The 26,067-nt window shown below is 52.5% G+C and overlaps 59 non-coding genes across 59 annotated transcripts; all 59 read right to left on the bottom strand.

Moving 5' to 3' along the window:
• Nucleotides 1-46: 46 nt before the first annotated feature.
• Nucleotides 47-128, bottom strand: Trnal-aag (transfer RNA leucine (anticodon AAG)). Its single transcript has one exon. It is a non-coding gene; the product is annotated as a tRNA-Leu (tRNA).
• A 287-nt stretch (nucleotides 129-415) lies between these two features.
• Trnah-gug (transfer RNA histidin (anticodon GUG)) lies at nucleotides 416-487 on the bottom strand. Its single transcript has one exon. It is a non-coding gene; the product is annotated as a tRNA-His (tRNA).
• A 358-nt stretch (nucleotides 488-845) lies between these two features.
• Trnae-cuc (transfer RNA glutamic acid (anticodon CUC)) lies at nucleotides 846-917 on the bottom strand. Its single transcript has one exon. It is a non-coding gene; the product is annotated as a tRNA-Glu (tRNA).
• A 271-nt stretch (nucleotides 918-1,188) lies between these two features.
• On the bottom strand, nucleotides 1,189-1,270 carry Trnal-cag (transfer RNA leucine (anticodon CAG)). The gene has a single exon. It is a non-coding gene; the product is annotated as a tRNA-Leu (tRNA).
• A 73-nt stretch (nucleotides 1,271-1,343) lies between these two features.
• Nucleotides 1,344-1,425, bottom strand: Trnal-aag (transfer RNA leucine (anticodon AAG)). The gene has a single exon. It is a non-coding gene; the product is annotated as a tRNA-Leu (tRNA).
• A 287-nt stretch (nucleotides 1,426-1,712) lies between these two features.
• Nucleotides 1,713-1,784, bottom strand: Trnah-gug (transfer RNA histidin (anticodon GUG)). The gene has a single exon. It is a non-coding gene; the product is annotated as a tRNA-His (tRNA).
• A 368-nt stretch (nucleotides 1,785-2,152) lies between these two features.
• Nucleotides 2,153-2,224, bottom strand: Trnae-cuc (transfer RNA glutamic acid (anticodon CUC)). Its single transcript has one exon. It is a non-coding gene; the product is annotated as a tRNA-Glu (tRNA).
• A 271-nt stretch (nucleotides 2,225-2,495) lies between these two features.
• Trnal-cag (transfer RNA leucine (anticodon CAG)) lies at nucleotides 2,496-2,577 on the bottom strand. Its single transcript has one exon. It is a non-coding gene; the product is annotated as a tRNA-Leu (tRNA).
• Nucleotides 2,578-2,651: 74 nt separating this feature from the next.
• Nucleotides 2,652-2,733, bottom strand: Trnal-aag (transfer RNA leucine (anticodon AAG)). Its single transcript has one exon. It is a non-coding gene; the product is annotated as a tRNA-Leu (tRNA).
• A 287-nt stretch (nucleotides 2,734-3,020) lies between these two features.
• Nucleotides 3,021-3,092, bottom strand: Trnah-gug (transfer RNA histidin (anticodon GUG)). Its single transcript has one exon. It is a non-coding gene; the product is annotated as a tRNA-His (tRNA).
• A 358-nt stretch (nucleotides 3,093-3,450) lies between these two features.
• On the bottom strand, nucleotides 3,451-3,522 carry Trnae-cuc (transfer RNA glutamic acid (anticodon CUC)). Its single transcript has one exon. It is a non-coding gene; the product is annotated as a tRNA-Glu (tRNA).
• A 271-nt stretch (nucleotides 3,523-3,793) lies between these two features.
• On the bottom strand, nucleotides 3,794-3,875 carry Trnal-cag (transfer RNA leucine (anticodon CAG)). The gene has a single exon. It is a non-coding gene; the product is annotated as a tRNA-Leu (tRNA).
• Nucleotides 3,876-3,948: 73 nt separating this feature from the next.
• Trnal-aag (transfer RNA leucine (anticodon AAG)) lies at nucleotides 3,949-4,030 on the bottom strand. Its single transcript has one exon. It is a non-coding gene; the product is annotated as a tRNA-Leu (tRNA).
• A 287-nt stretch (nucleotides 4,031-4,317) lies between these two features.
• On the bottom strand, nucleotides 4,318-4,389 carry Trnah-gug (transfer RNA histidin (anticodon GUG)). Its single transcript has one exon. It is a non-coding gene; the product is annotated as a tRNA-His (tRNA).
• Nucleotides 4,390-4,757: 368 nt separating this feature from the next.
• Nucleotides 4,758-4,829, bottom strand: Trnae-cuc (transfer RNA glutamic acid (anticodon CUC)). Its single transcript has one exon. It is a non-coding gene; the product is annotated as a tRNA-Glu (tRNA).
• A 271-nt stretch (nucleotides 4,830-5,100) lies between these two features.
• On the bottom strand, nucleotides 5,101-5,182 carry Trnal-cag (transfer RNA leucine (anticodon CAG)). Its single transcript has one exon. It is a non-coding gene; the product is annotated as a tRNA-Leu (tRNA).
• A 73-nt stretch (nucleotides 5,183-5,255) lies between these two features.
• Nucleotides 5,256-5,337, bottom strand: Trnal-aag (transfer RNA leucine (anticodon AAG)). The gene has a single exon. It is a non-coding gene; the product is annotated as a tRNA-Leu (tRNA).
• A 287-nt stretch (nucleotides 5,338-5,624) lies between these two features.
• Trnah-gug (transfer RNA histidin (anticodon GUG)) lies at nucleotides 5,625-5,696 on the bottom strand. The gene has a single exon. It is a non-coding gene; the product is annotated as a tRNA-His (tRNA).
• A 358-nt stretch (nucleotides 5,697-6,054) lies between these two features.
• Trnae-cuc (transfer RNA glutamic acid (anticodon CUC)) lies at nucleotides 6,055-6,126 on the bottom strand. The gene has a single exon. It is a non-coding gene; the product is annotated as a tRNA-Glu (tRNA).
• A 271-nt stretch (nucleotides 6,127-6,397) lies between these two features.
• Nucleotides 6,398-6,479, bottom strand: Trnal-cag (transfer RNA leucine (anticodon CAG)). Its single transcript has one exon. It is a non-coding gene; the product is annotated as a tRNA-Leu (tRNA).
• Nucleotides 6,480-6,552: 73 nt separating this feature from the next.
• Nucleotides 6,553-6,634, bottom strand: Trnal-aag (transfer RNA leucine (anticodon AAG)). The gene has a single exon. It is a non-coding gene; the product is annotated as a tRNA-Leu (tRNA).
• A 287-nt stretch (nucleotides 6,635-6,921) lies between these two features.
• Trnah-gug (transfer RNA histidin (anticodon GUG)) lies at nucleotides 6,922-6,993 on the bottom strand. Its single transcript has one exon. It is a non-coding gene; the product is annotated as a tRNA-His (tRNA).
• A 368-nt stretch (nucleotides 6,994-7,361) lies between these two features.
• Trnae-cuc (transfer RNA glutamic acid (anticodon CUC)) lies at nucleotides 7,362-7,433 on the bottom strand. Its single transcript has one exon. It is a non-coding gene; the product is annotated as a tRNA-Glu (tRNA).
• A 271-nt stretch (nucleotides 7,434-7,704) lies between these two features.
• Trnal-cag (transfer RNA leucine (anticodon CAG)) lies at nucleotides 7,705-7,786 on the bottom strand. The gene has a single exon. It is a non-coding gene; the product is annotated as a tRNA-Leu (tRNA).
• Nucleotides 7,787-14,319: 6,533 nt separating this feature from the next.
• On the bottom strand, nucleotides 14,320-14,391 carry Trnah-gug (transfer RNA histidin (anticodon GUG)). Its single transcript has one exon. It is a non-coding gene; the product is annotated as a tRNA-His (tRNA).
• A 358-nt stretch (nucleotides 14,392-14,749) lies between these two features.
• On the bottom strand, nucleotides 14,750-14,821 carry Trnae-cuc (transfer RNA glutamic acid (anticodon CUC)). Its single transcript has one exon. It is a non-coding gene; the product is annotated as a tRNA-Glu (tRNA).
• Nucleotides 14,822-15,092: 271 nt separating this feature from the next.
• On the bottom strand, nucleotides 15,093-15,174 carry Trnal-cag (transfer RNA leucine (anticodon CAG)). Its single transcript has one exon. It is a non-coding gene; the product is annotated as a tRNA-Leu (tRNA).
• Nucleotides 15,175-15,247: 73 nt separating this feature from the next.
• Nucleotides 15,248-15,329, bottom strand: Trnal-aag (transfer RNA leucine (anticodon AAG)). Its single transcript has one exon. It is a non-coding gene; the product is annotated as a tRNA-Leu (tRNA).
• A 287-nt stretch (nucleotides 15,330-15,616) lies between these two features.
• Nucleotides 15,617-15,688, bottom strand: Trnah-gug (transfer RNA histidin (anticodon GUG)). The gene has a single exon. It is a non-coding gene; the product is annotated as a tRNA-His (tRNA).
• A 368-nt stretch (nucleotides 15,689-16,056) lies between these two features.
• Trnae-cuc (transfer RNA glutamic acid (anticodon CUC)) lies at nucleotides 16,057-16,128 on the bottom strand. Its single transcript has one exon. It is a non-coding gene; the product is annotated as a tRNA-Glu (tRNA).
• A 271-nt stretch (nucleotides 16,129-16,399) lies between these two features.
• On the bottom strand, nucleotides 16,400-16,481 carry Trnal-cag (transfer RNA leucine (anticodon CAG)). Its single transcript has one exon. It is a non-coding gene; the product is annotated as a tRNA-Leu (tRNA).
• A 73-nt stretch (nucleotides 16,482-16,554) lies between these two features.
• Nucleotides 16,555-16,636, bottom strand: Trnal-aag (transfer RNA leucine (anticodon AAG)). Its single transcript has one exon. It is a non-coding gene; the product is annotated as a tRNA-Leu (tRNA).
• Nucleotides 16,637-16,923: 287 nt separating this feature from the next.
• On the bottom strand, nucleotides 16,924-16,995 carry Trnah-gug (transfer RNA histidin (anticodon GUG)). Its single transcript has one exon. It is a non-coding gene; the product is annotated as a tRNA-His (tRNA).
• Nucleotides 16,996-17,363: 368 nt separating this feature from the next.
• Nucleotides 17,364-17,435, bottom strand: Trnae-cuc (transfer RNA glutamic acid (anticodon CUC)). The gene has a single exon. It is a non-coding gene; the product is annotated as a tRNA-Glu (tRNA).
• Nucleotides 17,436-17,706: 271 nt separating this feature from the next.
• Trnal-cag (transfer RNA leucine (anticodon CAG)) lies at nucleotides 17,707-17,788 on the bottom strand. Its single transcript has one exon. It is a non-coding gene; the product is annotated as a tRNA-Leu (tRNA).
• A 73-nt stretch (nucleotides 17,789-17,861) lies between these two features.
• On the bottom strand, nucleotides 17,862-17,943 carry Trnal-aag (transfer RNA leucine (anticodon AAG)). Its single transcript has one exon. It is a non-coding gene; the product is annotated as a tRNA-Leu (tRNA).
• Nucleotides 17,944-18,230: 287 nt separating this feature from the next.
• Nucleotides 18,231-18,302, bottom strand: Trnah-gug (transfer RNA histidin (anticodon GUG)). The gene has a single exon. It is a non-coding gene; the product is annotated as a tRNA-His (tRNA).
• A 368-nt stretch (nucleotides 18,303-18,670) lies between these two features.
• Nucleotides 18,671-18,742, bottom strand: Trnae-cuc (transfer RNA glutamic acid (anticodon CUC)). Its single transcript has one exon. It is a non-coding gene; the product is annotated as a tRNA-Glu (tRNA).
• Nucleotides 18,743-19,013: 271 nt separating this feature from the next.
• On the bottom strand, nucleotides 19,014-19,095 carry Trnal-cag (transfer RNA leucine (anticodon CAG)). The gene has a single exon. It is a non-coding gene; the product is annotated as a tRNA-Leu (tRNA).
• A 73-nt stretch (nucleotides 19,096-19,168) lies between these two features.
• Nucleotides 19,169-19,250, bottom strand: Trnal-aag (transfer RNA leucine (anticodon AAG)). The gene has a single exon. It is a non-coding gene; the product is annotated as a tRNA-Leu (tRNA).
• Nucleotides 19,251-19,537: 287 nt separating this feature from the next.
• Trnah-gug (transfer RNA histidin (anticodon GUG)) lies at nucleotides 19,538-19,609 on the bottom strand. Its single transcript has one exon. It is a non-coding gene; the product is annotated as a tRNA-His (tRNA).
• Nucleotides 19,610-19,977: 368 nt separating this feature from the next.
• Nucleotides 19,978-20,049, bottom strand: Trnae-cuc (transfer RNA glutamic acid (anticodon CUC)). Its single transcript has one exon. It is a non-coding gene; the product is annotated as a tRNA-Glu (tRNA).
• A 271-nt stretch (nucleotides 20,050-20,320) lies between these two features.
• On the bottom strand, nucleotides 20,321-20,402 carry Trnal-aag (transfer RNA leucine (anticodon AAG)). Its single transcript has one exon. It is a non-coding gene; the product is annotated as a tRNA-Leu (tRNA).
• Nucleotides 20,403-20,689: 287 nt separating this feature from the next.
• On the bottom strand, nucleotides 20,690-20,761 carry Trnah-gug (transfer RNA histidin (anticodon GUG)). The gene has a single exon. It is a non-coding gene; the product is annotated as a tRNA-His (tRNA).
• A 368-nt stretch (nucleotides 20,762-21,129) lies between these two features.
• On the bottom strand, nucleotides 21,130-21,201 carry Trnae-cuc (transfer RNA glutamic acid (anticodon CUC)). Its single transcript has one exon. It is a non-coding gene; the product is annotated as a tRNA-Glu (tRNA).
• Nucleotides 21,202-21,472: 271 nt separating this feature from the next.
• Trnal-aag (transfer RNA leucine (anticodon AAG)) lies at nucleotides 21,473-21,554 on the bottom strand. Its single transcript has one exon. It is a non-coding gene; the product is annotated as a tRNA-Leu (tRNA).
• Nucleotides 21,555-21,841: 287 nt separating this feature from the next.
• Nucleotides 21,842-21,913, bottom strand: Trnah-gug (transfer RNA histidin (anticodon GUG)). Its single transcript has one exon. It is a non-coding gene; the product is annotated as a tRNA-His (tRNA).
• Nucleotides 21,914-22,281: 368 nt separating this feature from the next.
• Trnae-cuc (transfer RNA glutamic acid (anticodon CUC)) lies at nucleotides 22,282-22,353 on the bottom strand. Its single transcript has one exon. It is a non-coding gene; the product is annotated as a tRNA-Glu (tRNA).
• Nucleotides 22,354-22,624: 271 nt separating this feature from the next.
• Nucleotides 22,625-22,706, bottom strand: Trnal-cag (transfer RNA leucine (anticodon CAG)). The gene has a single exon. It is a non-coding gene; the product is annotated as a tRNA-Leu (tRNA).
• A 73-nt stretch (nucleotides 22,707-22,779) lies between these two features.
• On the bottom strand, nucleotides 22,780-22,861 carry Trnal-aag (transfer RNA leucine (anticodon AAG)). The gene has a single exon. It is a non-coding gene; the product is annotated as a tRNA-Leu (tRNA).
• Nucleotides 22,862-23,148: 287 nt separating this feature from the next.
• Trnah-gug (transfer RNA histidin (anticodon GUG)) lies at nucleotides 23,149-23,220 on the bottom strand. Its single transcript has one exon. It is a non-coding gene; the product is annotated as a tRNA-His (tRNA).
• A 368-nt stretch (nucleotides 23,221-23,588) lies between these two features.
• Trnae-cuc (transfer RNA glutamic acid (anticodon CUC)) lies at nucleotides 23,589-23,660 on the bottom strand. Its single transcript has one exon. It is a non-coding gene; the product is annotated as a tRNA-Glu (tRNA).
• A 271-nt stretch (nucleotides 23,661-23,931) lies between these two features.
• On the bottom strand, nucleotides 23,932-24,013 carry Trnal-cag (transfer RNA leucine (anticodon CAG)). Its single transcript has one exon. It is a non-coding gene; the product is annotated as a tRNA-Leu (tRNA).
• A 73-nt stretch (nucleotides 24,014-24,086) lies between these two features.
• Nucleotides 24,087-24,168, bottom strand: Trnal-aag (transfer RNA leucine (anticodon AAG)). Its single transcript has one exon. It is a non-coding gene; the product is annotated as a tRNA-Leu (tRNA).
• Nucleotides 24,169-24,455: 287 nt separating this feature from the next.
• Nucleotides 24,456-24,527, bottom strand: Trnah-gug (transfer RNA histidin (anticodon GUG)). The gene has a single exon. It is a non-coding gene; the product is annotated as a tRNA-His (tRNA).
• Nucleotides 24,528-24,895: 368 nt separating this feature from the next.
• On the bottom strand, nucleotides 24,896-24,967 carry Trnae-cuc (transfer RNA glutamic acid (anticodon CUC)). The gene has a single exon. It is a non-coding gene; the product is annotated as a tRNA-Glu (tRNA).
• A 271-nt stretch (nucleotides 24,968-25,238) lies between these two features.
• On the bottom strand, nucleotides 25,239-25,320 carry Trnal-cag (transfer RNA leucine (anticodon CAG)). Its single transcript has one exon. It is a non-coding gene; the product is annotated as a tRNA-Leu (tRNA).
• Nucleotides 25,321-25,393: 73 nt separating this feature from the next.
• Nucleotides 25,394-25,475, bottom strand: Trnal-aag (transfer RNA leucine (anticodon AAG)). Its single transcript has one exon. It is a non-coding gene; the product is annotated as a tRNA-Leu (tRNA).
• A 287-nt stretch (nucleotides 25,476-25,762) lies between these two features.
• Nucleotides 25,763-25,834, bottom strand: Trnah-gug (transfer RNA histidin (anticodon GUG)). Its single transcript has one exon. It is a non-coding gene; the product is annotated as a tRNA-His (tRNA).
• Between the last annotated feature and the right edge of the window lie 233 nt (nucleotides 25,835-26,067).

The following is a 26,067-nucleotide window of genomic DNA, read 5'->3' as shown; positions in this document are numbered from 1 at the left end:
CTTTCTACAGCACGAGAAAACACCACAAAAAAAAACGAGAAAAAGTTGGCAGCGGTGGGATTCGAACCCACGCCTCCGAAGAGACTGGTGCCTTAAACCAGCGCCTTAGACCGCTCGGCCACGCTACCTGCGTCAGTGTTGTTCGCTTTCGTAGAAACAGTGCACGACACAGCTTCCTGTTCTGCTGCGACTGGCCGCTCATCCATTGCACTTCAAACAACTGCCCTTTTCGAATAGAGGTTAACTACACAGGCAGCAGCCCGCGCTGTGGTGCGGCGGCATTACGTGTTGATAATGAACTGGTAGTGCCACCTGCAGCTCGTGGAACATGAGCGAGAAATCCAGAGGGCACCGTGAATTCAAACAGTGGTTCACTACCGTCATTGCAGCGACAGCAAGGCAAAACTTTAAAAAGTGCCGTGACCAGGATTCGAACCTGGGTTATTGCGGCCACAACGCAATGTCCTAACCACTAGACGATCACGGCCACGGAGGCACCGCCGAAAGCAGTTCTCGCGACTGCAAGTGGCTATGCACAGCAAAGCTCAGCCCACTGTGTCTCGCCACAGCTGTGTCAGACGTGGTCTCCATTATATGTATACTGGCAAACGAAACGTGTCTGCGCTGTTAGGACACTAAGCAGTGTGGTTAGCTGCATTAAACCCCTGTGGCAATGTCTTGTAGTCCTCCAACTCTGTTGACCACAGGTATGTGCCTCGATAAGAGGTGTCGCATCGCTCTCGCCGTCACTTGTGACCGCGAATCGTACTTAACGTCATTTTGTGCAAGCGTCAGCGGAGCGTCAGTCGAGCTAAGTCGCATAAGAGGAGCAGTAAAATGCGTATTTCCGGTACCGGGAATCGAACCCGGGCCTCCTGGGTGAGAGCCAGGTATCCTAGCCACTAGACCACACCGGATAACGACACAAGTGCTCCTCCAGCGAACACAGCAAGCTGTACACAATCCACTTGACGACAACGGCAAAAATTAGCGTTTCCACTGCATAGAACGTCATGCTCGAGACACATTTCGTGGAGACGAGCGCCAGCAATCGTGACACCAAACTGCGCGTGTGAATCCTGTCGTTGCACCACGCACTGTGCTGCTACGACAATTTAAGAAAGAGACGCTCACGGCTTGCTGCGCTGTTTCCTTCGCGGGTAATCAGTGCTCCTGCTTAGAAAACATTGGCAGCGGTGGGATTCGAACCCACGCCTCCGAAGAGACTGGTGCCTGAAACCAGCGCCTTAGACCGCTCGGCCACGCTACCTACGCGGCGCCAGGGGCACAGGAGCTGCTTTCTACAGCACGAGAAAACACCACAAAAAAAAACGAGAAAAAGTTGGCAGCGGTGGGATTCGAACCCACGCCTCCGAAGAGACTGGTGCCTTAAACCAGCGCCTTAGACCGCTCGGCCACGCTACCTGCGTCAGTGTTGTTCGCTTTCGTAGAAACAGTGCACGACACAGCTTCCTGTTCTGCTGCGACTGGCCGCTCATCCATTGCACTTCAAACAACTGCCCTTTTCGAATAGAGGTTAACTACACAGGCAGCAGCCCGCGCTGTGGTGCGGCGGCATTACGTGTTGATAATGAACTGGTAGTGCCACCTGCAGCTCGTGGAACATGAGCGAGAAATCCAGAGGGCACCGTGAATTCAAACAGTGGTTCACTACCGTCATTGCAGCGACAGCAAGGCAAAACTTTAAAAAGTGCCGTGACCAGGATTCGAACCTGGGTTATTGCGGCCACAACGCAATGTCCTAACCACTAGACGATCACGGCCACGGAGGCACCGCCGAAAGCAGTTCTCGCGACTGCAAGTGGCTATGCACAGCAAAGCTCAGCCCACTGTGTCTCGCCACAGCTGTGTCAGACGTGGTCTCCATTATATGTATACTGGCAAACGAAACGTGTCTGCGCTGTTAGGACACTAAGCAGTGTGGTTAGCTGCATTAAACCCCTGTGGCAATGTCTTGTAGTCCTCCAACTCTGTTGACCACAGGTATGTGCCTCGATAAGAGGTGTCGCATCGCTCTCGCCGTCACTTGTGACCGCGAATCGTACTTAACGTCATTTTGTGCAAGCGTCAGCGGAGCGTCAGTCGAGCTAAGTCGGGACAAGTCGCATAAGAGGAGCAGTAAAATGCGTATTTCCGGTACCGGGAATCGAACCCGGGCCTCCTGGGTGAGAGCCAGGTATCCTAGCCACTAGACCACACCGGATAACGACACAAGTGCTCCTCCAGCGAACACAGCAAGCTGTACACAATCCACTTGACGACAACGGCAAAAATTAGCGTTTCCACTGCATAGAACGTCATGCTCGAGACACATTTCGTGGAGACGAGCGCCAGCAATCGTGACACCAAACTGCGCGTGTGAATCCTGTCGTTGCACCACGCACTGTGCTGCTACGACAATTTAAGAAAGAGACGCTCACGGCTTGCTGCGCTGTTTCCTTCGCGGGTAATCAGTGCTCCTGCTTAGAAAACATTGGCAGCGGTGGGATTCGAACCCACGCCTCCGAAGAGACTGGTGCCTGAAACCAGCGCCTTAGACCGCTCGGCCACGCTACCTACGCGGCGCCAGGGGCACAGGAGCTGCTTTCTACAGCACGAGAAAACACCACAAAAAAAAAACGAGAAAAAGTTGGCAGCGGTGGGATTCGAACCCACGCCTCCGAAGAGACTGGTGCCTTAAACCAGCGCCTTAGACCGCTCGGCCACGCTACCTGCGTCAGTGTTGTTCGCTTTCGTAGAAACAGTGCACGACACAGCTTCCTGTTCTGCTGCGACTGGCCGCTCATCCATTGCACTTCAAACAACTGCCCTTTTCGAATAGAGGTTAACTACACAGGCAGCAGCCCGCGCTGTGGTGCGGCGGCATTACGTGTTGATAATGAACTGGTAGTGCCACCTGCAGCTCGTGGAACATGAGCGAGAAATCCAGAGGGCACCGTGAATTCAAACAGTGGTTCACTACCGTCATTGCAGCGACAGCAAGGCAAAACTTTAAAAAGTGCCGTGACCAGGATTCGAACCTGGGTTATTGCGGCCACAACGCAATGTCCTAACCACTAGACGATCACGGCCACGGAGGCACCGCCGAAAGCAGTTCTCGCGACTGCAAGTGGCTATGCACAGCAAAGCTCAGCCCACTGTGTCTCGCCACAGCTGTGTCAGACGTGGTCTCCATTATATGTATACTGGCAAACGAAACGTGTCTGCGCTGTTAGGACACTAAGCAGTGTGGTTAGCTGCATTAAACCCCTGTGGCAATGTCTTGTAGTCCTCCAACTCTGTTGACCACAGGTATGTGCCTCGATAAGAGGTGTCGCATCGCTCTCGCCGTCACTTGTGACCGCGAATCGTACTTAACGTCATTTTGTGCAAGCGTCAGCGGAGCGTCAGTCGAGCTAAGTCGCATAAGAGGAGCAGTAAAATGCGTATTTCCGGTACCGGGAATCGAACCCGGGCCTCCTGGGTGAGAGCCAGGTATCCTAACCACTAGACCACACCGGATAACGACACAAGTGCTCCTCCAGCGAACACAGCAAGCTGTACACAATCCACTTGACGACAACGGCAAAAATTAGCGTTTCCACTGCATAGAACGTCATGCTCGAGACACATTTCGTGGAGACGAGCGCCAGCAATCGTGACACCAAACTGCGCGTGTGAATCCTGTCGTTGCACCACGCACTGTGCTGCTACGACAATTTAAGAAAGAGACGCTCACGGCTTGCTGCGCTGTTTCCTTCGCGGGTAATCAGTGCTCCTGCTTAGAAAACATTGGCAGCGGTGGGATTCGAACCCACGCCTCCGAAGAGACTGGTGCCTGAAACCAGCGCCTTAGACCGCTCGGCCACGCTACCTACGCGGCGCCAGGGGCACAGGAGCTGCTTTCTACAGCACGAGAAAACACCACAAAAAAAAACGAGAAAAAGTTGGCAGCGGTGGGATTCGAACCCACGCCTCCGAAGAGACTGGTGCCTTAAACCAGCGCCTTAGACCGCTCGGCCACGCTACCTGCGTCAGTGTTGTTCGCTTTCGTAGAAACAGTGCACGACACAGCTTCCTGTTCTGCTGCGACTGGCCGCTCATCCATTGCACTTCAAACAACTGCCCTTTTCGAATAGAGGTTAACTACACAGGCAGCAGCCCGCGCTGTGGTGCGGCGGCATTACGTGTTGATAATGAACTGGTAGTGCCACCTGCAGCTCGTGGAACATGAGCGAGAAATCCAGAGGGCACCGTGAATTCAAACAGTGGTTCACTACCGTCATTGCAGCGACAGCAAGGCAAAACTTTAAAAAGTGCCGTGACCAGGATTCGAACCTGGGTTATTGCGGCCACAACGCAATGTCCTAACCACTAGACGATCACGGCCACGGAGGCACCGCCGAAAGCAGTTCTCGCGACTGCAAGTGGCTATGCACAGCAAAGCTCAGCCCACTGTGTCTCGCCACAGCTGTGTCAGACGTGGTCTCCATTATATGTATACTGGCAAACGAAACGTGTCTGCGCTGTTAGGACACTAAGCAGTGTGGTTAGCTGCATTAAACCCCTGTGGCAATGTCTTGTAGTCCTCCAACTCTGTTGACCACAGGTATGTGCCTCGATAAGAGGTGTCGCATCGCTCTCGCCGTCACTTGTGACCGCGAATCGTACTTAACGTCATTTTGTGCAAGCGTCAGCGGAGCGTCAGTCGAGCTAAGTCGGGACAAGTCGCATAAGAGGAGCAGTAAAATGCGTATTTCCGGTACCGGGAATCGAACCCGGGCCTCCTGGGTGAGAGCCAGGTATCCTAGCCACTAGACCACACCGGATAACGACACAAGTGCTCCTCCAGCGAACACAGCAAGCTGTACACAATCCACTTGACGACAACGGCAAAAATTAGCGTTTCCACTGCATAGAACGTCATGCTCGAGACACATTTCGTGGAGACGAGCGCCAGCAATCGTGACACCAAACTGCGCGTGTGAATCCTGTCGTTGCACCACGCACTGTGCTGCTACGACAATTTAAGAAAGAGACGCTCACGGCTTGCTGCGCTGTTTCCTTCGCGGGTAATCAGTGCTCCTGCTTAGAAAACATTGGCAGCGGTGGGATTCGAACCCACGCCTCCGAAGAGACTGGTGCCTGAAACCAGCGCCTTAGACCGCTCGGCCACGCTACCTACGCGGCGCCAGGGGCACAGGAGCTGCTTTCTACAGCACGAGAAAACACCACAAAAAAAAACGAGAAAAAGTTGGCAGCGGTGGGATTCGAACCCACGCCTCCGAAGAGACTGGTGCCTTAAACCAGCGCCTTAGACCGCTCGGCCACGCTACCTGCGTCAGTGTTGTTCGCTTTCGTAGAAACAGTGCACGACACAGCTTCCTGTTCTGCTGCGACTGGCCGCTCATCCATTGCACTTCAAACAACTGCCCTTTTCGAATAGAGGTTAACTACACAGGCAGCAGCCCGCGCTGTGGTGCGGCGGCATTACGTGTTGATAATGAACTGGTAGTGCCACCTGCAGCTCGTGGAACATGAGCGAGAAATCCAGAGGGCACCGTGAATTCAAACAGTGGTTCACTACCGTCATTGCAGCGACAGCAAGGCAAAACTTTAAAAAGTGCCGTGACCAGGATTCGAACCTGGGTTATTGCGGCCACAACGCAATGTCCTAACCACTAGACGATCACGGCCACGGAGGCACCGCCGAAAGCAGTTCTCGCGACTGCAAGTGGCTATGCACAGCAAAGCTCAGCCCACTGTGTCTCGCCACAGCTGTGTCAGACGTGGTCTCCATTATATGTATACTGGCAAACGAAACGTGTCTGCGCTGTTAGGACACTAAGCAGTGTGGTTAGCTGCATTAAACCCCTGTGGCAATGTCTTGTAGTCCTCCAACTCTGTTGACCACAGGTATGTGCCTCGATAAGAGGTGTCGCATCGCTCTCGCCGTCACTTGTGACCGCGAATCGTACTTAACGTCATTTTGTGCAAGCGTCAGCGGAGCGTCAGTCGAGCTAAGTCGCATAAGAGGAGCAGTAAAATGCGTATTTCCGGTACCGGGAATCGAACCCGGGCCTCCTGGGTGAGAGCCAGGTATCCTAGCCACTAGACCACACCGGATAACGACACAAGTGCTCCTCCAGCGAACACAGCAAGCTGTACACAATCCACTTGACGACAACGGCAAAAATTAGCGTTTCCACTGCATAGAACGTCATGCTCGAGACACATTTCGTGGAGACGAGCGCCAGCAATCGTGACACCAAACTGCGCGTGTGAATCCTGTCGTTGCACCACGCACTGTGCTGCTACGACAATTTAAGAAAGAGACGCTCACGGCTTGCTGCGCTGTTTCCTTCGCGGGTAATCAGTGCTCCTGCTTAGAAAACATTGGCAGCGGTGGGATTCGAACCCACGCCTCCGAAGAGACTGGTGCCTGAAACCAGCGCCTTAGACCGCTCGGCCACGCTACCTACGCGGCGCCAGGGGCACAGGAGCTGCTTTCTACAGCACGAGAAAACACCACAAAAAAAAACGAGAAAAAGTTGGCAGCGGTGGGATTCGAACCCACGCCTCCGAAGAGACTGGTGCCTTAAACCAGCGCCTTAGACCGCTCGGCCACGCTACCTGCGTCAGTGTTGTTCGCTTTCGTAGAAACAGTGCACGACACAGCTTCCTGTTCTGCTGCGACTGGCCGCTCATCCATTGCACTTCAAACAACTGCCCTTTTCGAATAGAGGTTAACTACACAGGCAGCAGCCCGCGCTGTGGTGCGGCGGCATTACGTGTTGATAATGAACTGGTAGTGCCACCTGCAGCTCGTGGAACATGAGCGAGAAATCCAGAGGGCACCGTGAATTCAAACAGTGGTTCACTACCGTCATTGCAGCGACAGCAAGGCAAAACTTTAAAAAGTGCCGTGACCAGGATTCGAACCTGGGTTATTGCGGCCACAACGCAATGTCCTAACCACTAGACGATCACGGCCACGGAGGCACCGCCGAAAGCAGTTCTCGCGACTGCAAGTGGCTATGCACAGCAAAGCTCAGCCCACTGTGTCTCGCCACAGCTGTGTCAGACGTGGTCTCCATTATATGTATACTGGCAAACGAAACGTGTCTGCGCTGTTAGGACACTAAGCAGTGTGGTTAGCTGCATTAAACCCCTGTGGCAATGTCTTGTAGTCCTCCAACTCTGTTGACCACAGGTATGTGCCTCGATAAGAGGTGTCGCATCGCTCTCGCCGTCACTTGTGACCGCGAATCGTACTTAACGTCATTTTGTGCAAGCGTCAGCGGAGCGTCAGTCGAGCTAAGTCGGGACAAGTCGCATAAGAGGAGCAGTAAAATGCGTATTTCCGGTACCGGGAATCGAACCCGGGCCTCCTGGGTGAGAGCCAGGTATCCTAGCCACTAGACCACACCGGATAACGACACAAGTGCTCCTCCAGCGAACACAGCAAGCTGTACACAATCCACTTGACGACAACGGCAAAAATTAGCGTTTCCACTGCATAGAACGTCATGCTCGAGACACATTTCGTGGAGACGAGCGCCAGCAATCGTGACACCAAACTGCGCGTGTGAATCCTGTCGTTGCACCACGCACTGTGCTGCTACGACAATTTAAGAAAGAGACGCTCACGGCTTGCTGCGCTGTTTCCTTCGCGGGTAATCAGTGCTCCTGCTTAGAAAACATTGGCAGCGGTGGGATTCGAACCCACGCCTCCGAAGAGACTGGTGCCTGAAACCAGCGCCTTAGACCGCTCGGCCACGCTACCTACGCGGCGCCAGGGGCACAGGAGCTGCTTTCTACAGCACGAGAAAACACCACAAAAAAAAACGAGAAAAAGTTGGCAGCTTTTTTTTTTTTTTTTTTTTTTTTTTTTTTTTGTTTTTTTTTTTTTTTTTTTATTTTTTTTTTTTTTTTTTTCTTACGGGCCTCCCAACTCCCCTTATAGCCCGGCCTTGCGCTCTCCAAGTTATGCCTTCTTCGGCGAGCTTCATCAGCTATAAATAAACGGTGCTGCTTGCAAACAGAAAAGACGAATTGTTGCACTGTCCATTCAGTGGAAAAACCGTAAACTTCTCGGTATGGTTCCTTGGAAGACGTTGGTGTTCAAGATGAAGTGATGAAATCGGAGATACGGGATTGCTGCGAGGAAAGTTTCTTGTGGCTGTCCACCGCTAGTGAAGCATCAAAGGAAAACTAAAATCCACTTGAAGTGAAAGTGCAGGCCTATATTGACAGCTAAGCAGTCGCTTCGCGCCTTCACGCCTTAAAATAAAAAATGAAAGAATAACAGCGCATCAGGCGCTTTACACCGAAACTCAATAAAAAGAATAAAATTTAAAAAAAGAAGAAAAAGCAATGACTGCCTGAGTTAGTCCTCTCAGTCACAGGGAAGGAACACCCTTCACACGTCCCATGATATTATGTTCAAAATGCTTCGTGGCGGCCATTAAAATGGGTAATGAAAAAAGTCACAAAAAGTAAAATAATCGACACATATCAAAGGAATGAATATACTCCCGAACTTTCCGAACTGTCCGGCGGATAAAGGGAAGTAAAACACAATCCTCTCCGACGTGTGTAAAAAGAAAATAAAAAATCCTCTGTTCTTAAAAACCAAACAATCTCCGTGGCAGCGGCGTGCGCAACGCACCCGTGAATGTACGCCGATAACGGAGGAACCAGACGGTATAAAAAAATGAATTAAAAACAGAAAGAAATCACTAAATGACAGCAAAACACAAACACACACAAACACAGGATAACACTGTGTTAAACTTTTCGTCGTAATTTCCACATTGTAGTTCTGCACAAGCGTAAGCATCGTACTTGTTATGATTCACTGTTCCTGTAGCATTCAATTTGCATTAACTATGTATCCGGACCCGGAGACAATGCAAAACACAGAAGTAAAGAAAAGTCGCAGCAGTGAAGTGTTGATTACAACAGTTTGTCGTGGGCAAATGCAAGTGCAATTTGCAGAAAATTGGCAAAGATTTTGGCATAGTCTTTCCTGGTTTTAGTGAGGTCATGTTGTGTGGATAAATAAACCAGATAGGCATAGTCGTCCGTAAGTCTCAATTGCAGGAGGGCGAACACAGTGTGAGCCACGATCCATGCAGTGGCGGCACGCTTCGTATGCGGATAAGGGTTGAAGTCCGGGATCAATGCCGTGTCCGCAGAAAAAGCGGCAGCGCTGGTCCGGTTGATAAGTGCGAGCATCCTGGCGGCAATGTTCCAAGTCGACCGTGACCTCAGGCACACGAAACGATGTTCTAAGGTGTCGTCTTGACGACAGTCTTCACACAAGCTCGATGGAGATAAGTGAATGCGGCGCAGCTTTTCGTTGGTGGGAAGAATTCTGTTAACCACTTGGTACCAAAAGCTGCTGACGTCCGCTGACAAGAAGGGAGCATGAACGTGAGCCCACACCGTCCTCCACGCAGATCGCGGGTAGCGCGCCTCCATCTTATTACCGACCGGCCGTCCTCTTAGTCCCTGGTAGACACGTTTCACAGTCCGTGTGCGATGGTCGAGTACGTCGGCGGCGAGATAACTTTTTTGAATGTAGTATTCTCGAACATAACGCAGCTGAAACGGTATTGTAGTCGGGTCGAGAGGTGCTGCTTCAGATAGAGGCCGATGAATAGCGAACAGAACAGCTGTGGGGCTCGACGGATCCTGTTCAATGGTGACGCTCGTCCGATGAAGGAGCAATGCTGCGGCTTTCATAGCAAAATGAATGAGCCCGAGCCCACCCTGTTCGCGCGGTAAAGTACATGTTTCGTAAGACACCTTGAAAATATGTCCCCGCCACAATAGCCAATAGACTGCCTGTGTTATGGCTCTGCCCAAATTCTTGGGTACCTGAAATAACTGTGCGAGGTACCAGGCTTTGCTGAGCAAGAAAACATTTATTAAAATCACCCGCTGTGTTAATGCGAGGGTGCGAGTAGCGGACAGGCTAGCCATAGCTCGTATGCCATTTAAGACAATACGCCAGTTGTAGGACGCAGTCTGTAACAGATTGGCCCGAAAGCGAACACCCAAAATTTTGTGTTCCTGCTTCACTGTAAACCATGGGCGTTTGAAGCCACGTGTCGCTGCATAAATAGGCAGAAAAACCGTCTTACGGGTATTGATGCTCGCACCGGATGCACGTTCATACTGTGTAAGAACTGCGCGTATTGTAGCAAAGTCGGTAGCCGAGGACACCAAGAGGCCAAGGTCGTCAGCATAAGCGCGACAAACGTGCTTCTCATTCCCAATACGTATGCCCCTACAAACACTATGCAACTTACGCAACAAAGGATCTAAGGAAATAGCGTAAAGCGCCATTGACAGAGGGCACCCTTGTTTGACGGAACAGCACAGCGGAACAGGTTCCGATAAAAGTCCATTGATACTAATCCGTGAGGTGGAATTTTGGAAAAGGGTAAAAATCATAGTTATATACTTTACACCGAAACCAAACTTCTGGAGCACTCGCCGGAGATATATGTGGCTAACTCTGTCAAAAGCCATTGCAAAATCGACGGATAAAATGCCAAAAGGAATCCTATTCGTCGAAGCATAGGCAATGGCATCTCGGTATGTCGACACAGCACCATAGAGAGTGCGTTGAGGCACTGCACAGTATTGAAAGGGACTAATGAGTTTTTTCATGACCAGCTTCAAGCGGGAAGAGACACATTTGGTGAAGAGTTTGTAATCACCATTAAGAAGGGTGATTGGTCTAAGATTGCACAGTTTCCTGGTGACCGGAACCTTTGGAACCAAGACCACAATACCTTCCAGGAAGGACGCAGGGACATCCACACCATTTAAAATTTCATTAAAAACGTCAGTCAGGGCAGAGCCAAACAAGTGCCAAAAATGCAGATAAAATTCCGGTGGCAACCCATCAGCGCCCGGTGATTTGTTCTGGGAACACAGTTTTAAGACATCACCCACTTCGTCCACGGTAAAGTTTTCTGTGAGACGACGGCGATCCGCTACGGATAAGACGTATGGAACGTCGTGGAGAAGCTCGGAAATCGCGGCAGCATCAGTATATTTCTCACTGAAAAGTTCGATGAAGTGACGGTGGGCCTCGGCAAGAATTGCCGCCCGGCTATTAAGCCGCGCACCGTCAGCTGATTCCAGCTCTGTGACGTAACGTCGCTTTGCGCGCCGGCGTTCGCGCAGCTGATGAAACACGGAAGGCGCTTCATCAGCCAGCGCTCCGGGGGCTCGGCTCCGTACGACAGATCCACGCAACGATTCCCGTTTCAAATCCAGAAGACGGAGTTTTATACGCCGAATTGTCGCCATCCGAAGAGCGGGATTGTTTGTGTGCAGGTGGATGGCATCATTTAAACAGCTCTCGTAAAATTGCAATGTAGAACGCTCCCAGTGAGCAACATCCTGACTGAACTCCAGGATGGCCTTGCGTAATGCCGGCTTAACAAATTCTACCCACCAAGACAAAGTGGAGGCATATAGACCACGATATTTCAGCACCCTCTGCCACACACGCACGATAACCGGCGCAAAATGTGGGTGTGAGAGATGTCGCACATTAAACTTCCATAATCGACTTGCGCGGGGTTTATCCGCCAATAGAGAATGAAAGCGGCAGACATACGCACAATGATCGGAAAAAATCACGGGGTGAACAGAGGAGTCCGTAAGACAGTGCTGTTTATCACGAGAAACGTAAATCCTATCGAGCCGACTTCTTCCCGTGGGATAAAAGAAAGTAAAGCCCACGGCCCGCGGGTGTAAATAACACCACGAGTCAATTAAATTCATCTCAGCAACGAGCGTCTGTAATTCTAGGCACTTATACGGCCGTGGCTCCTGATCTCTATCGTCCAGCACGCAATTAAAATCGCCGCCCATGACTACAGGCAGGTGGGGGCCCTGTAAAAGGTGACAAATGTCACTGCTATAAAACACACGGCGACGTGGCTGCCCGTCGGCACCAGAAGGGGCGTACACGTTAATATATCTTACGTTGTTGATCGTGCAAGCTACACCACGACCGTTAGGAATTGTAGCGACATTACTATAGTCATGACCAACACGAATTAAAATGGCAGTACCACAATTACACTCGACATCAAAGTTCAAGAGTACTTGATAGCCCGGAATGGAGTGAAGTAGATCTATCACAACCTCCTGCAAAAACACGACGTCAGCAGCAATGTAATTTAAAAAACCCACAAAACTTGCAAACTTCACAGGCGACTCCAATTTATTAAGATTAATAGTAGCCACAACTGATGGAGGGCGGGCTACCATAGACAACAAGGAAAAACAAATAAAACAAATTAGACGGCAGGAGTGGACCCACCCTCCTCCTCCATATCGTCTGCCCAGTCACAACGTTCAGACGGTGCAGCTGAAGTAGACGGTTCTTGTGTGGGAGGTGCAGACGCGGAATCCTGCGAAGGGGGACGCGTGCGACGCTGGGGGGTGTCTTCCGCCTTACGCTTAACCGAAAGTTGTGCCGGGTTCGTTGCCTGAGACGTCGTAGTGTCCATTGCTAGATTTACATCAGAGTGGTGCAACATTTCCTTTAACTGCTGTACAACCTGTTCCCGCCTGTCTGCCGACACACTTGTCGTAGGCGCTGGCTGACTGCTCGCCACAGGACGCTGTGGACGACGCCCCCCCGCAACCGACGGCCGTGATTCGACTACGGGGCGGGGCAAGGGCTTGTGCGCCGGCTTTTGCACAGATTTTTGTTTTTGCTTGGACTTCGGACGGGGAACCTGCTTCCAGTCCGGAGACGGGCTGCGTTCTCCGCGAGAAAAAGACCGTGTGTCTAAAATCCGCGAGCTACTGGCACTGCGGAAGCGGTCAGTATTGCCACGCCTCTCCGAAACACTTTCACGCCTGGGCTTTGGTTCCTGTGAGGCAGGAACCGCGTCCGGAAACCCGTGAGGTACGGAAGTGGATGGTGACGAATCCACTACAGCAACAGGGGGGGTAACCACCTGAACGGGTTCTGATCCGGTCCGTTCCGGAGCTTCAGGCACAGCCGAAGGCGGAATCGGTACAGTAGCGGCGGGAACTGACTGAGAAAGTACGGACAAGGATTGAACAGTATCAGAACCGGTGGCAGTGGCATCGACATCCATCGCGACCGCAGCAACTAACGGCGTTTCCGTTTCCGCGGAACGTGCCGGTGAACGGGGAACACCTAACAACACGGCCGCGTACGACGCGTCGTCATCTTGCCCACGGGGCGGTAGCTGCACAGGGCGCCTACGCCTAGGACAATTTTGTCTGAAATGGTCTGTGGCATTGCAATAGGAACACGTTTGCGGCTGACCACTAGACGAAATAAAAGCCCGGTGGCCGGCCATAACCAAAAACGAGGGAACGTGCTTCCTCACAATCATCTTTACACTACGGATACCGTTCTCAACCTGATATATATAAGCGGACGACCACTTTTCTTTCGTAATCGACAAAACTGTGCCATAAGGCATAAGGCTACGAGCTATTGTCTCATTCCTAGTCTCAAACGGCAGGTTGAATACCCGAACATTTCGAATACCGAATCCAGCATTCGACAGAGTCACATTGCTAATTGTCCCATCAGAGTGTTTAAATTTACGTACGCCACCATTTTCACTGACAAGAGCATCACACAATTCCGGACATTTCAATTTTACGAACAAAGAGTTCAGGAACGCGTCTAATTGCAATCCTAGCACTTCACTTTCAGGAATTTGCAAGTCATTTTTCATCCACGAATGAATTTCGAAAGCAGACGGTCGGGTTACGTTTCTATCAAATTCGCACTGGATATTATTTTCTCGGTCTTCAGAATCCATGTTAACTTACAGTTCAGCTGACTACAGCAGCGAAGAAACAGTCACCGCGAAGAACCGTCGCCGACTGCGAAGCACACGTAAACACCGCCCGACACGCCGGAGCGAGCGCGCGATGTGTTCGGGCCCACGACTCCGAAGAGACTGGTGCCTTAAACCAGCGCCTTAGACCGCTCGGCCACGCTACCTGCGTCAGTGTTGTTCGCTTTCGTAGAAACAGTGCACGACACAGCTTCCTGTTCTGCTGCGACTGGCCGCTCATCCATTGCACTTCAAACAACTGCCCTTTTCGAATAGAGGTTAACTACACAGGCAGCAGCCCGCGCTGTGGTGCGGCGGCATTACGTGTTGATAATGAACTGGTAGTGCCACCTGCAGCTCGTGGAACATGAGCGAGAAATCCAGAGGGCACCGTGAATTCAAACAGTGGTTCACTACCGTCATTGCAGCGACAGCAAGGCAAAACTTTAAAAAGTGCCGTGACCAGGATTCGAACCTGGGTTATTGCGGCCACAACGCAATGTCCTAACCACTAGACGATCACGGCCACGGAGGCACCGCCGAAAGCAGTTCTCGCGACTGCAAGTGGCTATGCACAGCAAAGCTCAGCCCACTGTGTCTCGCCACAGCTGTGTCAGACGTGGTCTCCATTATATGTATACTGGCAAACGAAACGTGTCTGCGCTGTTAGGACACTAAGCAGTGTGGTTAGCTGCATTAAACCCCTGTGGCAATGTCTTGTAGTCCTCCAACTCTGTTGACCACAGGTATGTGCCTCGATAAGAGGTGTCGCATCGCTCTCGCCGTCACTTGTGACCGCGAATCGTACTTAACGTCATTTTGTGCAAGCGTCAGCGGAGCGTCAGTCGAGCTAAGTCGCATAAGAGGAGCAGTAAAATGCGTATTTCCGGTACCGGGAATCGAACCCGGGCCTCCTGGGTGAGAGCCAGGTATCCTAGCCACTAGACCACACCGGATAACGACACAAGTGCTCCTCCAGCGAACACAGCAAGCTGTACACAATCCACTTGACGACAACGGCAAAAATTAGCGTTTCCACTGCATAGAACGTCATGCTCGAGACACATTTCGTGGAGACGAGCGCCAGCAATCGTGACACCAAACTGCGCGTGTGAATCCTGTCGTTGCACCACGCACTGTGCTGCTACGACAATTTAAGAAAGAGACGCTCACGGCTTGCTGCGCTGTTTCCTTCGCGGGTAATCAGTGCTCCTGCTTAGAAAACATTGGCAGCGGTGGGATTCGAACCCACGCCTCCGAAGAGACTGGTGCCTGAAACCAGCGCCTTAGACCGCTCGGCCACGCTACCTACGCGGCGCCAGGGGCACAGGAGCTGCTTTCTACAGCACGAGAAAACACCACAAAAAAAAACGAGAAAAAGTTGGCAGCGGTGGGATTCGAACCCACGCCTCCGAAGAGACTGGTGCCTTAAACCAGCGCCTTAGACCGCTCGGCCACGCTACCTGCGTCAGTGTTGTTCGCTTTCGTAGAAACAGTGCACGACACAGCTTCCTGTTCTGCTGCGACTGGCCGCTCATCCATTGCACTTCAAACAACTGCCCTTTTCGAATAGAGGTTAACTACACAGGCAGCAGCCCGCGCTGTGGTGCGGCGGCATTACGTGTTGATAATGAACTGGTAGTGCCACCTGCAGCTCGTGGAACATGAGCGAGAAATCCAGAGGGCACCGTGAATTCAAACAGTGGTTCACTACCGTCATTGCAGCGACAGCAAGGCAAAACTTTAAAAAGTGCCGTGACCAGGATTCGAACCTGGGTTATTGCGGCCACAACGCAATGTCCTAACCACTAGACGATCACGGCCACGGAGGCACCGCCGAAAGCAGTTCTCGCGACTGCAAGTGGCTATGCACAGCAAAGCTCAGCCCACTGTGTCTCGCCACAGCTGTGTCAGACGTGGTCTCCATTATATGTATACTGGCAAACGAAACGTGTCTGCGCTGTTAGGACACTAAGCAGTGTGGTTAGCTGCATTAAACCCCTGTGGCAATGTCTTGTAGTCCTCCAACTCTGTTGACCACAGGTATGTGCCTCGATAAGAGGTGTCGCATCGCTCTCGCCGTCACTTGTGACCGCGAATCGTACTTAACGTCATTTTGTGCAAGCGTCAGCGGAGCGTCAGTCGAGCTAAGTCGGGACAAGTCGCATAAGAGGAGCAGTAAAATGCGTATTTCCGGTACCGGGAATCGAACCCGGGCCTCCTGGGTGAGAGCCAGGTATCCTAGCCACTAGACCACACCGGATAACGACACAAGTGCTCCTCCAGCGAACACAGCAAGCTGTACACAATCCACTTGACGACAACGGCAAAAATTAGCGTTTCCACTGCATAGAACGTCATGCTCGAGACACATTTCGTGGAGACGAGCGCCAGCAATCGTGACACCAAACTGCGCGTGTGAATCCTGTCGTTGCACCACGCACTGTGCTGCTACGACAATTTAAGAAAGAGACGCTCACGGCTTGCTGCGCTGTTTCCTTCGCGGGTAATCAGTGCTCCTGCTTAGAAAACATTGGCAGCGGTGGGATTCGAACCCACGCCTCCGAAGAGACTGGTGCCTGAAACCAGCGCCTTAGACCGCTCGGCCACGCTACCTACGCGGCGCCAGGGGCACAGGAGCTGCTTTCTACAGCACGAGAAAACACCACAAAAAAAAACGAGAAAAAGTTGGCAGCGGTGGGATTCGAACCCACGCCTCCGAAGAGACTGGTGCCTTAAACCAGCGCCTTAGACCGCTCGGCCACGCTACCTGCGTCAGTGTTGTTCGCTTTCGTAGAAACAGTGCACGACACAGCTTCCTGTTCTGCTGCGACTGGCCGCTCATCCATTGCACTTCAAACAACTGCCCTTTTCGAATAGAGGTTAACTACACAGGCAGCAGCCCGCGCTGTGGTGCGGCGGCATTACGTGTTGATAATGAACTGGTAGTGCCACCTGCAGCTCGTGGAACATGAGCGAGAAATCCAGAGGGCACCGTGAATTCAAACAGTGGTTCACTACCGTCATTGCAGCGACAGCAAGGCAAAACTTTAAAAAGTGCCGTGACCAGGATTCGAACCTGGGTTATTGCGGCCACAACGCAATGTCCTAACCACTAGACGATCACGGCCACGGAGGCACCGCCGAAAGCAGTTCTCGCGACTGCAAGTGGCTATGCACAGCAAAGCTCAGCCCACTGTGTCTCGCCACAGCTGTGTCAGACGTGGTCTCCATTATATGTATACTGGCAAACGAAACGTGTCTGCGCTGTTAGGACACTAAGCAGTGTGGTTAGCTGCATTAAACCCCTGTGGCAATGTCTTGTAGTCCTCCAACTCTGTTGACCACAGGTATGTGCCTCGATAAGAGGTGTCGCATCGCTCTCGCCGTCACTTGTGACCGCGAATCGTACTTAACGTCATTTTGTGCAAGCGTCAGCGGAGCGTCAGTCGAGCTAAGTCGGGACAAGTCGCATAAGAGGAGCAGTAAAATGCGTATTTCCGGTACCGGGAATCGAACCCGGGCCTCCTGGGTGAGAGCCAGGTATCCTAGCCACTAGACCACACCGGATAACGACACAAGTGCTCCTCCAGCGAACACAGCAAGCTGTACACAATCCACTTGACGACAACGGCAAAAATTAGCGTTTCCACTGCATAGAACGTCATGCTCGAGACACATTTCGTGGAGACGAGCGCCAGCAATCGTGACACCAAACTGCGCGTGTGAATCCTGTCGTTGCACCACGCACTGTGCTGCTACGACAATTTAAGAAAGAGACGCTCACGGCTTGCTGCGCTGTTTCCTTCGCGGGTAATCAGTGCTCCTGCTTAGAAAACATTGGCAGCGGTGGGATTCGAACCCACGCCTCCGAAGAGACTGGTGCCTGAAACCAGCGCCTTAGACCGCTCGGCCACGCTACCTACGCGGCGCCAGGGGCACAGGAGCTGCTTTCTACAGCACGAGAAAACACCACAAAAAAAAACGAGAAAAAGTTGGCAGCGGTGGGATTCGAACCCACGCCTCCGAAGAGACTGGTGCCTTAAACCAGCGCCTTAGACCGCTCGGCCACGCTACCTGCGTCAGTGTTGTTCGCTTTCGTAGAAACAGTGCACGACACAGCTTCCTGTTCTGCTGCGACTGGCCGCTCATCCATTGCACTTCAAACAACTGCCCTTTTCGAATAGAGGTTAACTACACAGGCAGCAGCCCGCGCTGTGGTGCGGCGGCATTACGTGTTGATAATGAACTGGTAGTGCCACCTGCAGCTCGTGGAACATGAGCGAGAAATCCAGAGGGCACCGTGAATTCAAACAGTGGTTCACTACCGTCATTGCAGCGACAGCAAGGCAAAACTTTAAAAAGTGCCGTGACCAGGATTCGAACCTGGGTTATTGCGGCCACAACGCAATGTCCTAACCACTAGACGATCACGGCCACGGAGGCACCGCCGAAAGCAGTTCTCGCGACTGCAAGTGGCTATGCACAGCAAAGCTCAGCCCACTGTGTCTCGCCACAGCTGTGTCAGACGTGGTCTCCATTATATGTATACTGGCAAACGAAACGTGTCTGCGCTGTTAGGACACTAAGCAGTGTGGTTAGCTGCATTAAACCCCTGTGGCAATGTCTTGTAGTCCTCCAACTCTGTTGACCACAGGTATGTGCCTCGATAAGAGGTGTCGCATCGCTCTCGCCGTCACTTGTGACCGCGAATCGTACTTAACGTCATTTTGTGCAAGCGTCAGCGGAGCGTCAGTCGAGCTAAGTCGGGACAAGTCGCATAAGAGGAGCAGTAAAATGCGTATTTCCGGTACCGGGAATCGAACCCGGGCCTCCTGGGTGAGAGCCAGGTATCCTAGCCACTAGACCACACCGGATAACGACACAAGTGCTCCTCCAGCGAACACAGCAAGCTGTACACAATCCACTTGACGACAACGGCAAAAATTAGCGTTTCCACTGCATAGAACGTCATGCTCGAGACACATTTCGTGGAGACGAGCGCCAGCAATCGTGACACCAAACTGCGCGTGTGAATCCTGTCGTTGCACCACGCACTGTGCTGCTACGACAATTTAAGAAAGAGACGCTCACGGCTTGCTGCGCTGTTTCCTTCGCGGGTAATCAGTGCTCCTGCTTAGAAAACATTGGCAGCGGTGGGATTCGAACCCACGCCTCCGAAGAGACTGGTGCCTGAAACCAGCGCCTTAGACCGCTCGGCCACGCTACCTACGCGGCGCCAGGGGCACAGGAGCTGCTTTCTACAGCACGAGAAAACACCACAAAAAAAAACGAGAAAAAGTTGGCAGCGGTGGGATTCGAACCCACGCCTCCGAAGAGACTGGTGCCTTAAACCAGCGCCTTAGACCGCTCGGCCACGCTACCTGCGTCAGTGTTGTTCGCTTTCGTAGAAACAGTGCACGACACAGCTTCCTGTTCTGCTGCGACTGGCCGCTCATCCATTGCACTTCAAACAACTGCCCTTTTCGAATAGAGGTTAACTACACAGGCAGCAGCCCGCGCTGTGGTGCGGCGGCATTACGTGTTGATAATGAACTGGTAGTGCCACCTGCAGCTCGTGGAACATGAGCGAGAAATCCAGAGGGCACCGTGAATTCAAACAGTGGTTCACTACCGTCATTGCAGCGACAGCAAGGCAAAACTTTAAAAAGTGCCGTGACCAGGATTCGAACCTGGGTTATTGCGGCCACAACGCAATGTCCTAACCACTAGACGATCACGGCCACGGAGGCACCGCCGAAAGCAGTTCTCGCGACTGCAAGTGGCTATGCACAGCAAAGCTCAGCCCACTGTGTCTCGCCACAGCTGTGTCAGACGTGGTCTCCATTATATGTATACTGGCAAACGAAACGTGTCTGCGCTGTTAGGACACTAAGCAGTGTGGTTAGCTGCATTAAACCCCTGTGGCAATGTCTTGTAGTCCTCCAACTCTGTCTACCACAGGTAAGTGCCTCGATAAGAGGTGTCGCATCGCTCTCGCCGTCACTTGTGACCGCGAATCGTACTTAACGTCATTTTGTGCAAGCGTCAGCGGAGCGTCAGTCGAGCTAAGTCGGGACAAGTCGCATAAGAGGAGCAGTAAAATGCGTATTTCCGGTACCGGGAATCGAACACGGGCCTCCTGGGTGAGAGCCAGGTATCCTAGCCACTAGACCACACCGGATAACGACACAAGTGCTCCTCCAGCGAACACAGCAAGCTGTACACAATCCACTTGACGACAACGGCAAAAATTAGCGTTTCCACTGCATAGAACGTCATGCTCGAGACACATTTCGTGGAGACGAGCGCCAGCAATCGTGACACCAAACTGCGCGTGTGAATCCTGTCGTTGCACCACGCACTGTGCTGCTACGACAATTTAAGAAAGAGACGCTCACGGCTTGCTGCGCTGTTTCCTTCGCGGGTAATCAGTGCTCCTGCTTAGAAAACATTGGCAGCGGTGGGATTCGAACCCACGCCTCCGAAGAGACTGGTGCCTTAAACCAGCGCCTTAGACCGCTCGGCCACGCTACCTGCGTCAGTGTTGTTCGCTTTCGTAGAAACAGTGCACGACACAGCTTCCTGTTCTGCTGCGACTGGCCGCTCATCCATTGCACTTCAAACAACTGCCCTTTTCGAATAGAGGTTAACTACACAGGCAGCAGCCCGCGCTGTGGTGCGGCGGCATTACGTGTTGATAATGAACTGGTAGTGCCACCTGCAGCTCGTGGAACATGAGCGAGAAATCCAGAGGGCACCGTGAATTCAAACAGTGGTTCACTACCGTCATTGCAGCGACAGCAAGGCAAAACTTTAAAAAGTGCCGTGACCAGGATTCGAACCTGGGTTATTGCGGCCACAACGCAATGTCCTAACCACTAGACGATCACGGCCACGGAGGCACCGCCGAAAGCAGTTCTCGCGACTGCAAGTGGCTATGCACAGCAAAGCTCAGCCCACTGTGTCTCGCCACAGCTGTGTCAGACGTGGTCTCCATTATATGTATACTGGCAAACGAAACGTGTCTGCGCTGTTAGGACACTAAGCAGTGTGGTTAGCTGCATTAAACCCCTGTGGCAATGTCTTGTAGTCCTCCAACTCTGTTGACCACAGGTATGTGCCTCGATAAGAGGTGTCGCATCGCTCTCGCCGTCACTTGTGACCGCGAATCGTACTTAACGTCATTTTGTGCAAGCGTCAGCGGAGCGTCAGTCGAGCTAAGTCGGGACAAGTCGCATAAGAGGAGCAGTAAAATGCGTATTTCCGGTACCGGGAATCGAACCCGGGCCTCCTGGGTGAGAGCCAGGTATCCTAGCCACTAGACCACACCGGATAACGACACAAGTGCTCCTCCAGCGAACACAGCAAGCTGTACACAATCCACTTGACGACAACGGCAAAAATTAGCGTTTCCACTGCATAGAACGTCATGCTCGAGACACACTTCGTGGAGACGAGCGCCAGCAATCGTGACACCAAACTGCGCGTGTGAATCCTGTCGTTGCACCACGCACTGTGCTGCTACGACAATTTAAGAAAGAGACGCTCACGGCTTGCTGCGCTGTTTCCTTCGCGGGTAATCAGTGCTCCTGCTTAGAAAACATTGGCAGCGGTGGGATTCGAACCCACGCCTCCGAAGAGACTGGTGCCTTAAACCAGCGCCTTAGACCGCTCGGCCACGCTACCTGCGTCAGTGTTGTTCGCTTTCGTAGAAACAGTGCACGACACAGCTTCCTGTTCTGCTGCGACTGGCCGCTCATCCATTGCACTTCAAACAACTGCCCTTTTCGAATAGAGGTTAACTACACAGGCAGCAGCCCGCGCTGTGGTGCGGCGGCATTACGTGTTGATAATGAACTGGTAGTGCCACCTGCAGCTCGTGGAACATGAGCGAGAAATCCAGAGGGCACCGTGAATTCAAACAGTGGTTCACTACCGTCATTGCAGCGACAGCAAGGCAAAACTTTAAAAAGTGCCGTGACCAGGATTCGAACCTGGGTTATTGCGGCCACAACGCAATGTCCTAACCACTAGACGATCACGGCCACGGAGGCACCGCCGAAAGCAGTTCTCGCGACTGCAAGTGGCTATGCACAGCAAAGCTCAGCCCACTGTGTCTCGCCACAGCTGTGTCAGACGTGGTCTCCATTATATGTATACTGGCAAACGAAACGTGTCTGCGCTGTTAGGACACTAAGCAGTGTGGTTAGCTGCATTAAACCCCTGTGGCAATGTCTTGTAGTCCTCCAACTCTGTTGACCACAGGTATGTGCCTCGATAAGAGGTGTCGCATCGCTCTCGCCGTCACTTGTGACCGCGAATCGTACTTAACGTCATTTTGTGCAAGCGTCAGCGGAGCGTCAGTCGAGCTAAGTCGGGACAAGTCGCATAAGAGGAGCAGTAAAATGCGTATTTCCGGTACCGGGAATCGAACCCGGGCCTCCTGGGTGAGAGCCAGGTATCCTAGCCACTAGACCACACCGGATAACGACACAAGTGCTCCTCCAGCGAACACAGCAAGCTGTACACAATCCACTTGACGACAACGGCAAAAATTAGCGTTTCCACTGCATAGAACGTCATGCTCGAGACACACTTCGTGGAGACGAGCGCCAGCAATCGTGACACCAAACTGCGCGTGTGAATCCTGTCGTTGCACCACGCACTGTGCTGCTACGACAATTTAAGAAAGAGACGCTCACGGCTTGCTGCGCTGTTTCCTTCGCGGGTAATCAGTGCTCCTGCTTAGAAAACATTGGCAGCGGTGGGATTCGAACCCACGCCTCCGAAGAGACTGGTGCCTGAAACCAGCGCCTTAGACCGCTCGGCCACGCTACCTACGCGGCGCCAGGGGCACAGGAGCTGCTTTCTACAGCACGAGAAAACACCACAAAAAAAAACGAGAAAAAGTTGGCAGCGGTGGGATTCGAACCCACGCCTCCGAAGAGACTGGTGCCTTAAACCAGCGCCTTAGACCGCTCGGCCACGCTACCTGCGTCAGTGTTGTTCGCTTTCGTAGAAACAGTGCACGACACAGCTTCCTGTTCTGCTGCGACTGGCCGCTCATCCATTGCACTTCAAACAACTGCCCTTTTCGAATAGAGGTTAACTACACAGGCAGCAGCCCGCGCTGTGGTGCGGCGGCATTACGTGTTGATAATGAACTGGTAGTGCCACCTGCAGCTCGTGGAACATGAGCGAGAAATCCAGAGGGCACCGTGAATTCAAACAGTGGTTCACTACCGTCATTGCAGCGACAGCAAGGCAAAACTTTAAAAAGTGCCGTGACCAGGATTCGAACCTGGGTTATTGCGGCCACAACGCAATGTCCTAACCACTAGACGATCACGGCCACGGAGGCACCGCCGAAAGCAGTTCTCGCGACTGCAAGTGGCTATGCACAGCAAAGCTCAGCCCACTGTGTCTCGCCACAGCTGTGTCAGACGTGGTCTCCATTATATGTATACTGGCAAACGAAACGTGTCTGCGCTGTTAGGACACTAAGCAGTGTGGTTAGCTGCATTAAACCCCTGTGGCAATGTCTTGTAGTCCTCCAACTCTGTCTACCACAGGTAAGTGCCTCGATAAGAGGTGTCGCATCGCTCTCGCCGTCACTTGTGACCGCGAATCGTACTTAACGTCATTTTGTGCAAGCGTCAGCGGAGCGTCAGTCGAGCTAAGTCGGGACAAGTCGCATAAGAGGAGCAGTAAAATGCGTATTTCCGGTACCGGGAATCGAACCCGGGCCTCCTGGGTGAGAGCCAGGTATCCTAGCCACTAGACCACACCGGATAACGACACAAGTGCTCCTCCAGCGAACACAGCAAGCTGTACACAATCCACTTGACGACAACGGCAAAAATTAGCGTTTCCACTGCATAGAACGTCATGCTCGAGACACATTTCGTGGAGACGAGCGCCAGCAATCGTGACACCAAACTGCGCGTGTGAATCCTGTCGTTGCACCACGCACTGTGCTGCTACGACAATTTAAGAAAGAGACGCTCACGGCTTGCTGCGCTGTTTCCTTCGCGGGTAATCAGTGCTCCTGCTTAGAAAACATTGGCAGCGGTGGGATTCGAACCCACGCCTCCGAAGAGACTGGTGCCTGAAACCAGCGCCTTAGACCGCTCGGCCACGCTACCTACGCGGCGCCAGGGGCACAGGAGCTGCTTTCTACAGCACGAGAAAACACCACAAAAAAAAACGAGAAAAAGTTGGCAGCGGTGGGATTCGAACCCACGCCTCCGAAGAGACTGGTGCCTTAAACCAGCGCCTTAGACCGCTCGGCCACGCTACCTGCGTCAGTGTTGTTCGCTTTCGTAGAAACAGTGCACGACACAGCTTCCTGTTTTGCTGCGACTGGCCGCTCATCCATTGCACTTCAAACAACTGCCCTTTTCGAATAGAGGTTAACTACACAGGCAGCAGCCCGCGCTGTGGTGCGGCGGCATTACGTGTTGATAATGAACTGGTAGTGCCACCTGCAGCTCGTGGAACATGAGCGAGAAATCCAGAGGGCACCGTGAATTCAAACAGTGGTTCACTACCGTCATTGCAGCGACAGCAAGGCAAAACTTTAAAAAGTGCCGTGACCAGGATTCGAACCTGGGTTATTGCGGCCACAACGCAATGTCCTAACCACTAGACGATCACGGCCACGGAGGCACCGCCGAAAGCAGTTCTCGCGACTGCAAGTGGCTATGCACAGCAAAGCTCAGCCCACTGTGTCTCGCCACAGCTGTGTCAGACGTGGTCTCCATTATATGTATACTGGCAAACGAAACGTGTCTGCGCTGTTAGGACACTAAGCAGTGTGGTTAGCTGCATTAAACCCCTGTGGCAATGTCTTGTAGTCCTCCAACTCTGTTGACCACAGGTATGTGCCTCGATAAGAGGTGTCGCATCGCTCTCGCCGTCACTTGTGACCGCGAATCGTACTTAACGTCATTTTGTGCAAGCGTCAGCGGAGCGTCAGTCGAGCTAAGTCGGGACAAGTCGCATAAGAGGAGCAGTAAAATGCGTATTTCCGGTACCGGGAATCGAACCCGGGCCTCCTGGGTGAGAGCCAGGTATCCTAGCCACTAGACCACACCGGATAACGACACAAGTGCTCCTCCAGCGAACACAGCAAGCTGTACACAATCCACTTGACGACAACGGCAAAAATTAGCGTTTCCACTGCATAGAACGTCATGCTCGAGACACATTTCGTGGAGACGAGCGCCAGCAATCGTGACACCAAACTGCGCGTGTGAATCCTGTCGTTGCACCACGCACTGTGCTGCTACGACAATTTAAGAAAGAGACGCTCACGGCTTGCTGCGCTGTTTCCTTCGCGGGTAATCAGTGCTCCTGCTTAGAAAACATTGGCAGCGGTGGGATTCGAACCCACGCCTCCGAAGAGACTGGTGCCTGAAACCAGCGCCTTAGACCGCTCGGCCACGCTACCTACGCGGCGCCAGGGGCACAGGAGCTGCTTTCTACAGCACGAGAAAACACCACAAAAAAAAACGAGAAAAAGTTGGCAGCGGTGGGATTCGAACCCACGCCTCCGAAGAGACTGGTGCCTTAAACCAGCGCCTTAGACCGCTCGGCCACGCTACCTGCGTCAGTGTTGTTCGCTTTCGTAGAAACAGTGCACGACACAGCTTCCTGTTCTGCTGCGACTGGCCGCTCATCCATTGCACTTCAAACAACTGCCCTTTTCGAATAGAGGTTAACTACACAGGCAGCAGCCCGCGCTGTGGTGCGGCGGCATTACGTGTTGATAATGAACTGGTAGTGCCACCTGCAGCTCGTGGAACATGAGCGAGAAATCCAGAGGGCACCGTGAATTCAAACAGTGGTTCACTACCGTCATTGCAGCGACAGCAAGGCAAAACTTTAAAAAGTGCCGTGACCAGGATTCGAACCTGGGTTATTGCGGCCACAACGCAATGTCCTAACCACTAGACGATCACGGCCACGGAGGCACCGCCGAAAGCAGTTCTCGCGACTGCAAGTGGCTATGCACAGCAAAGCTCAGCCCACTGTGTCTCGCCACAGCTGTGTCAGACGTGGTCTCCATTATATGTATACTGGCAAACGAAACGTGTCTGCGCTGTTAGGACACTAAGCAGTGTGGTTAGCTGCATTAAACCCCTGTGGCAATGTCTTGTAGTCCTCCAACTCTGTCTACCACAGGTAAGTGCCTCGA

This window comes from Schistocerca serialis, unplaced genomic scaffold (assembly GCF_023864345.2).
Source record: "Schistocerca serialis cubense isolate TAMUIC-IGC-003099 unplaced genomic scaffold, iqSchSeri2.2 HiC_scaffold_762, whole genome shotgun sequence".
NCBI classification, from domain to species: Eukaryota; Metazoa; Arthropoda; class Insecta; order Orthoptera; family Acrididae; genus Schistocerca; species Schistocerca serialis.
This window is presented reverse-complemented; position numbering and strand designations above follow the sequence as displayed.